This window comes from Lepidochelys kempii, chromosome 21 (assembly GCF_965140265.1).
Source record: "Lepidochelys kempii isolate rLepKem1 chromosome 21, rLepKem1.hap2, whole genome shotgun sequence".
NCBI classification, from domain to species: domain Eukaryota; kingdom Metazoa; phylum Chordata; order Testudines; family Cheloniidae; genus Lepidochelys; species Lepidochelys kempii.
This window is the reverse complement of record NC_133276.1, coordinates 3,401,980-3,409,705: the sequence shown is the minus strand read 5'-3', so window position 1 is coordinate 3,409,705 and position 7,726 is coordinate 3,401,980. Positions and strand designations below refer to the sequence as shown.

At 50.5% G+C, this 7,726-nt stretch overlaps 1 protein-coding gene across 6 annotated transcripts in view; it reads left to right on the top strand.

Annotated features, from left to right (window-relative positions):
* Window positions 1–2,034: 2,034 nt before the first annotated feature.
* RAP1A (RAP1A, member of RAS oncogene family) overlaps window positions 2,035–7,726 on the top strand; it is a 69,338-nt gene continuing 63,646 nt past the window's right edge. For 2 of the 6 annotated variants that reach the window (XM_073319906.1, XM_073319903.1), the window contains exon 1: window positions 2,035–2,151. The gene's annotated coding sequence lies outside the window, so the exon portion shown is untranslated. Of the gene's footprint in view, window positions 2,152–4,514; window positions 4,558–5,567; window positions 5,644–7,726 lie in introns of all 6 variants that reach the window. The other 4 variants (XM_073319904.1, XM_073319902.1, XM_073319905.1 and 1 more) reach the window with 4 other exon arrangements.

The following is a 7,726-nucleotide window of genomic DNA, read 5'->3' as shown; positions in this document are numbered from 1 at the left end:
TGTGCATGATAATCAAGGTGGGCCATTTCCTGCACAAATCCAGGTTCTGCTCTTCCCAGGCTACTCCTAGGTGGGGCTTCATCCTGCAAAGTGCTGACCATGTGGGCTTGATACAGCAAAGCACTTACGCATAGGAATAGTTCTACTGACAACAAAAAACAACATGCAAGCCCCCATCAAAGCATATCGCTTGTGTGTAGTCACTGATGTCTTCCTCTTGCCCTGCTTCCCTGGGTATATTTGGTTTTGCCTGTTTTCATTTAGGCCTGTTGTGGGAGGATGGGTGGACCTCCTTAATGCCCCACCGTGGTGAAGGGGTCCACCCACGGGCGGTTGGAGGAGTCTGGGGATGGGGCAGGGTTTGGAGGAGTAGAGGGGAGAGGTCCCCCCACACAGAACAAGTGACAGCAGAACTGGGGACAGACTATAAGCTCTTCAAAGCAGGAAACTTATTTTGTTTGTCTGTAAAGCATGAGGTACACAAAGGGCCCTGCATAAATAAATAAAACATGACATCAGGTGATAGGAAAAATAAAAACCAGCAGCACAGTTCGCTCCGCCCTCACTCTGGTCAATGATTCAGATCAGTAGGAACCAGATAAATTGTTAACAGGAATTTCCAATAGAAAAGTTCCAGCCTGAGCACCTACCCATCCCCTCCAGCTCCCCCCATAGCCCAGGACCCCTCCAGCTGGCCCCCTCCAACTCCCTTCATAGCCCAGGACCCCTCCAACAGCCCCCATCCCCTCCAGCTCCTCCCCATAGCTGAGGACCCCGCCAGCTCGCCCCCTCCAACAGCCCCCAGCCCCTCCAAATCCCACCCCCCCCAGCCCAGGACCCCTCCACCTCCCCCATCCCCTCCAGATCCCCCCCCATAGTCCAGGACCCCTCCAGATCCCCCATCCCCTCCAGCTCCCCCCCACCATAGCCCAGGACCCCTCCATCTCCCCCATCTCCTCCAGATCCCCCCACCCCCCACAGCTCAGGACCCCTCCACCTCCCCCATCCCCTCCAGCTCCCCCCCCATAGCCCAGGACCCCTCCATCTCCCCCATCCCCTCCATCTCCCCTGCCCCCATAGCCCAGGACCCCTCCATCTCCCCCATCCCCTCCATCTCCCCCGCCCCCACAGCCCAGGACCCTTCCATCTCCCCCATCCCCTCCACCTCCCCCACAGCCCAGGACCCCTCCACCTCCCCCATCCCCTCCATCTCCCCCATAGCCCAGGACCCCTCCACCTCCCCCATCCCCTCCAGCTCCCCCCCACCATAGCCCAGGACCCCTCCACCTCCCCCATCCCCTCCAGATCCCCCCCATAGTCCAGGACCCCTCCAGATCCCCCATCCCCTCCAGCTCCCCCCCACCATAGCCCAGGACCCCTCAACCTCCCCCATCCCCTCCAGATTCCCCCACCCCCCACAGCTCAGGACCCCTCCACCTCCCCCATCCCTCCAGCTCCCCCCCCATAGCCCAGGACCCCTCCATCTCCCCCATCCCCTCCATCTCCCCTGCCCCCCACAGCCCAGGACCCCTCCATCTCCCCCATCTCCTCCAGATCCCCCCACCCCCCACAGCTCAGGACCCCTCCACCTCCCCCATCCCCTCCAGCTCCCCCCCACAGCCCAGGACCCCTCCATCTCCCCCATCCCCTCCATCTCCCCTGCCCCCATAGCCCAGGACCCCTCCATCTCCCCCATCCCCTCCATCTCCCCTGCCCCCATAGCCCAGGACCCCTCCACCTCCCCCATCCCCTCCAGCTCCCCCCCACAGCCCAGGACCCCTCCACCTCCCCCATCCCCTCCAGCTCCCCCCCACAGCCCAGGACCCCTCCATCTCCCCCATCCCCTCCACCTCCCCCCCCATAGCCCAGGACCCCTCCACCTCCCCTCCACCTTCCCCCCCCCCGATCCTTCACCCCGGCTCCCAGCGCCCCGCTCTCCCGGCCGTCTCGGGCCCGCCCCGCTGGCTCCTCCCCAGGCCGCTGCCGGGCGCCGGGCCGGGGGAGGCGGGCGGAGGCGGAGGCCGGGGAGGGCGGGGCGGACGCGGCGCCGCCGCGCACAGCAGCCGAGCCCCGAGCGGAGCAGCGAGCGCAAGCGGCCGGCGGAAGGAGGCGGCGGCGGCGGCTGGGCGGCCCGGCGGGCACCGGCGGCGGGTGAGTCGGCCGGCGGCGCTGGGCCGGGCCGGGCCCCCTCGGCCCCCCCAGCCAGGGGGAGGTCGGGGACCCCCGGGGGTACCGGCCCCCAGCCGGAGGGAGCCAGGCGCCGGGTGGGGGCCCCCGGGGTAAAGCGGGGCGAGTCAGTGGGACCCCTGGGGAAGGGGGCATGGGAGGGGGCATGGGAGGGGCCCTGGCGTTCATTGCCCCCGGGCGGGGGGGGCCGCTCCCCGGGGCCGCTGGGAGTGAGGGGTAAAGAGGGCCCTGACCTTTCCTTGGGGGGCCGCTGACCTGTGTCCTCCCCCAGCCCTGCAGGAGGTGGGGAGTGAGGGGGCGGGATTCCTGCCCCCAGGGGAAAACCAAGGGCCCCGGGAGGGGGGCAGGCAGTGGGCCCGCTGACCCCCAGGGGGAAGGGGGCGCCCGGGGCAGGCTTCGGCTCCAGGAAGCGGGGTGTGGGGCGGGCATTGACTGGAGGAAGAAAGGGGGAGGTGGCCGGGGCACTGCCCCCAGGGCGTCCCTGGGCTGGCAGCGCTGCCCGGCAGCGGGTCTCTCTCTCCCGTCCCGTACAAATGCTTCCGTTGTGATTTCTGGGGCTCGGCGTGGGGGTGGGCACGGGGCCTGGGCTGCCCATCTGCCTTGTTGGCACTGCGCTTGGCTGGCGTCAGGCCTATTCGGGAAGGCCTGGCCCGCCGTGGGCCGTGCCCGTGCCCCCCATGGGAGCTAGCAGGGTAGTTTAGTGCATTCCTTGAGATGCTGCCATCAGCCACTCTCCCGCACCTCCTAGACCCGCCTAGTGCATGCTAGCCATGGTAATAGAGGAAGTGAAACCAGGACTTCCCCAGCGTCTCTCAGACCTCCAGATGTGGGGACAATCAGATGCCAAGGATGCTGCATTTCCCTATTTTGGGGTGTGCGGAGGGAGGAGGGAGTGAATTTGTCTGGCAATCTGGCATACCCACCTCGCTCCTGGACTCTTCACCGCTTCCTGTTGCCTTTTCAGTATTGGTGCGTTCAGTGTTGCAGTAGCAGAAACTCTCCCCAGATTGTGTAATTGGGCCTGAGAAAACCCCCCAGTTCTCTTACTGGTCCATGGAGTCTGCGGTGTTTCTCAGTCCTAGAGGGGCTTTACAGCCCAGACTAAAGAGGGAGGCAAGGAACCCAAGTTGAAGGGGAACAGGCCATCTCACTGCTCCCAAAGACATTGCAAGGGGACATAAAAGGCTGTTGTGGTTCTCATACCTTGTCTTTGAAGATAACTTGGGGCTAACATGTGAGACAAGGCTTAGGTGGTCTGTGTGGGAAAGATCTATTTGAGGTGGGTGATACTTGGATTTGGGTTTCTGAATGTTCGATTCTGAGAGTTTATTTTCCTGTTCCTCCTGCCCTGACTTTGAAGAGGAAAGTTTGGGAAGGGCCATTGAGACAGTTTGTAAACTGTTCTCCAACATGGGTTCAAAGTTTTCTGTGGTCCTAAATCAAAACAAAAAACAAAACAAATGTTATCTGAATTATCAAGGCATTGAGAGCAACAAGCTAGCTTCGGATTGCTATTTTGAGCAGTAGGTGAAAGGAGAAAAGAGCATCATCTTTCATTTGCATGATCATGTCTTTATAGTGCTTCCTATTTTCAAACATTTTATTATATTGTCACTTTTCTGAAGGTGTCACTCTAGGGGGGATCATCTTCTCTCCTTGCCTTCTGCCAGTCTTCTATTTAAATGTGAGGGTGAACGGGGTTGTTTCAATTTTGTAAGTTACAGCCCTCCAAGTCTGGGTAGTATATGACATCAAAGTATATATTTCAAGGGCTGCTTTCATTATTGATAGCTAAATTCCGACTTGTAGGAATCTTTCAGAATTTTTTGTTGGCTAACTTTGGCATGTACATAGAATAGTATGTACCTCTGCTCGGCACTGAAACTTTTAAACATCACATGATTTATTGGGCATGGGTTGTGTTACATTATCTACATCACTCTAAAACTTTTAAAATAGGGAGCTGACTACCACAAGAATTACCAATAGGGTAGTCTTTCCAGTAGTATTCAGTAGAAAAAACTATTATATGCCTCCAGACACCATCAAATTTAATTTTTCCCCCTTCATCGAACTGCAAAAATTATTCATGGTGAAAGGCACGCTGTTTAGCTCCAAATTTCGTGGGTATTTTTGTTTAGGAAATTTGACAAAACCTAATAGCTATAGTTATGTTGCCAGTATGTTTTTTTAAAAACTTAATTACAGATAATTTTGAGTTTGAGTTTAAATCTTTCTATGCAATGTTTGTAACCGAGCATTGCAGTCTTGTGTTAATGTCTGAAAAACAGAAATTGAAACTGACTTGTCTATTTTCATTGTTCTAGTCATATATTGGAATGAACTGCAAACAGTAAACAAACACCACAGGTAATGAAAACCAGATTTTTAAAAATTCTTTCATTTTCAATAATCTGTAAATGTGGTACCACAACTTTTTGTTTGTGTTTGTATTTATTAAATTGCTTTTAACCAGAATAGTAGTTTGTAATTTTGGCTTTGTGTATTGTTCGCAGTCTAAAATGTGGCACCAAATGTGTTTGAACTTTAGCAGCATCAAGTAATCTAACTCACTGTGTTATTTGAGGAAGACCAGGGTTGAATTATTTGAGGAAGACCAGGGTTGAATTGTGAACTGCCCTGTTTTGCTGTGTAATATTTTGAAAAAATTCTCCTCCTTTGTTAATGGAATAGCACTTGATTCTTTATCCAATTGGCCATGGCAGACTCCTCAAGAGGCGAAATATGTTTAGTATGGACGTTTCTGAAATTGTGAGACAATAAGGACTGAAGTCACTAAGAAACAGATATTAATAATCAAACACACTATATACCTTAATGTTGTTTCTGTGAGTTTTAAGTGAAAGATAAATTTAAAGCAGAACAGGCTAGATTCTACAGTATCTGTAACTTTTTAATTTATACACAGCTAGTACGATGCACCATCTCCTAAGTATGAAATACTTTCTGATTATTCTGACATCATTATCATGTTGCTATAGTGACTTCATTATACTGGGAATGCCATGTTCACATCCTGTTGCTATGGAAAAGATCAGTGTTATAAATAAAAATATTTGAGTCTATTCATAGCTGTGACAGATAAAAATGCCATCGTTTTAATATGACATGATTGCCTTAAGAGTGACAGTGTATTTTAACCAAACTTTTCTTGTGCTGAGTTATGGACTAGGGAATTGACATTTCAAGTTTCTAACACCTTGTCCCTTCGACATCCCCTCCATTGCATTTGATAGCAGGGGTTATGAAATACTAGCTGTAGAACTCAAAAAGAGTGTGTAGTTTTTAAGGTGGAGCTGAGACAGGAAGTACTGTGCTTTCACATACTGAGTCTAAAAATAATCTGTTTTCATACACAGTATTTTCATCAAAGCGGGACACACAGGGACAAGGGGAATATTGGTGTTGCATCAAACTAAAATCCTCAGCAGTGAAGTGAGTTATCCTTGTATTTTCATAGCTATGTCTCATGGTGTTTATAAATTTAGGATAGCTAAATCTTGTAACTGAACTAACCTAGGGGCTACATAAAATGCAAAAACTTTGCTAGCATTTAGTAGACCCACTTGGTATTTGAAGAGCAAAGTTTATATTGGGTTTGAGGATTCAAATTAAACCAAACACACACTATTTAATCATGTTTCTTGGCTTCAGTTTGGTGGTGTTTAGGTCAGGTATCTTTTGGTAAGATTTTAGAGAGGAATATATGCTGATCAGGGCATAATTTAGTAGCACAGTGTAGTTCCAGTGACATGTTAATGTTTTCATTTGGAGACTGCTGTTTACACAATATGTCAGGATAGTTTAGAATTGAAACCAAAGGCTTCAAATATACTGATATATGTAGACTATTTTGTGATATATTTGATGCATCTTCACCTAATACGAGGATGGCATTGCAGATATAATTAAAGAATTGAAATTTAGTTAGATGGCATTAATGTAATGTGAGCATACTATAATGTCTGAGTTTTAACTGTACATTGAAACACAGTCTTCATGCATAATAAAATCTAAAATTTAGAATGTACTGATACATCATAGTACAGGACGAAAGTAATACTATGTCCACATAGAGGTCATGATGTGTTATCTGTAGAGTAAATTCATTCAGTGCAATATTACATATATTTTTTTTTAATGGATCTATACATAGTCTCTCTTTTCCAGATTGCTTAATGCTGTATAAAACCACAGACAAGTTATCAACCACCAATTTAATTATTTTTTAAAAGAAAAACCATAGTGTCTTGGTTTAAAGGAATGTGTGTCTATTTTTAGTGATGCAGGAAGTGAATCTCTTTTGAACATATTTAAAGTTTAAATCTTTACTCCATATGTTTGGGATACTGTTTGCAGAGGTGCCCACTTAGAACTCAAAATTGTTCCCCAGTCCTGAAATCAGATTGCTGTAGGTGGCATTATGTGCCGTATGGAGCCCTATTGAAGACAGTTCACTGGCCCTCTGCATGGGTGCAAGGATCCACTTGTGGATCTGATTGCAGGATTGGGACTGAAAAAATAGAGTGGTATTAGATGCTTATTATTATTATTTATTATAGAGAGTTTCTGGATTTATGCATGTCTTTGTATTTTCTAATATGAAGTGGTATGAACCTCAATTTTCCTTAAGCACTTTTGATGACTTTGTGTACTTAGTTCTAATAGAAGTGGACTTTGGAGGCAGGTAACCTGATTCAACCAGTCCCAGGGTTGTATCTGGATAGATAGTTGTTTTCCCATTGTAGACCTACTTTTGTTTGTAAAGGGAAGTCTGTTGTTGCTTTTTTCTCACTAGAGTACAGTTCTTTGAAGTCTCTCTTACTCCTGAGGGCAATCTGTGCCAAAAAAAATAAAAATTCTATGCACAATATTGTAAAATTCTGCACATTTTATTTGTCAAATAAATGTGGAGGCTACAGCATGGCATTGGGGAGCACAGGCCACTGGCTGCACAGAGGTGGGAGATCACTGTACAGCTCCCCTGGGACATGGACTCAGCAGTGAGGCTGCACCCAACCATGACACAGCGCAAGGATTCAGGTGTGGAGGGGCTTAGTGTGGGGGGATCCAGGTGTAGGTTGAGAGGGTTCTTTGTGGGACAGTCTGGGTGTGGGTGGCTCAGTGGATGCACAGGGGCTTGTTAGGGGGTTCTGGGTGCAATGGTAATGGGACTCTGCAGGAGGGTCCAGGTGAAGGTGGTTGAGGCTCAGTGGGGGAGGGGCAGTCTGGGTGTGGGGGGGAGACCTTGGCAGGGGAGTATGGGTCTGGGGGACTCAGTGGCCGGGGAGGGGGGAGAGTCCAGATGCAGCTGGTTGGGGCATGGTGGGAATCCAGGTGCGGGTGGCTTGTTGGGTGGTGCAGGGGGAGTGGGGCTCATTTTGGGGGGAGGTTCTGAGTGCAGGAGGGGTGAGGCTCAGCAGGAGCGTCTGGGTGTGAGGAGGTCTGGATGCACGGGGTTGGGTGGATGTGGGAGAGCAGCTCCTGTACAGGGGTCCCTCCCCCTGCAGCTGAGGAG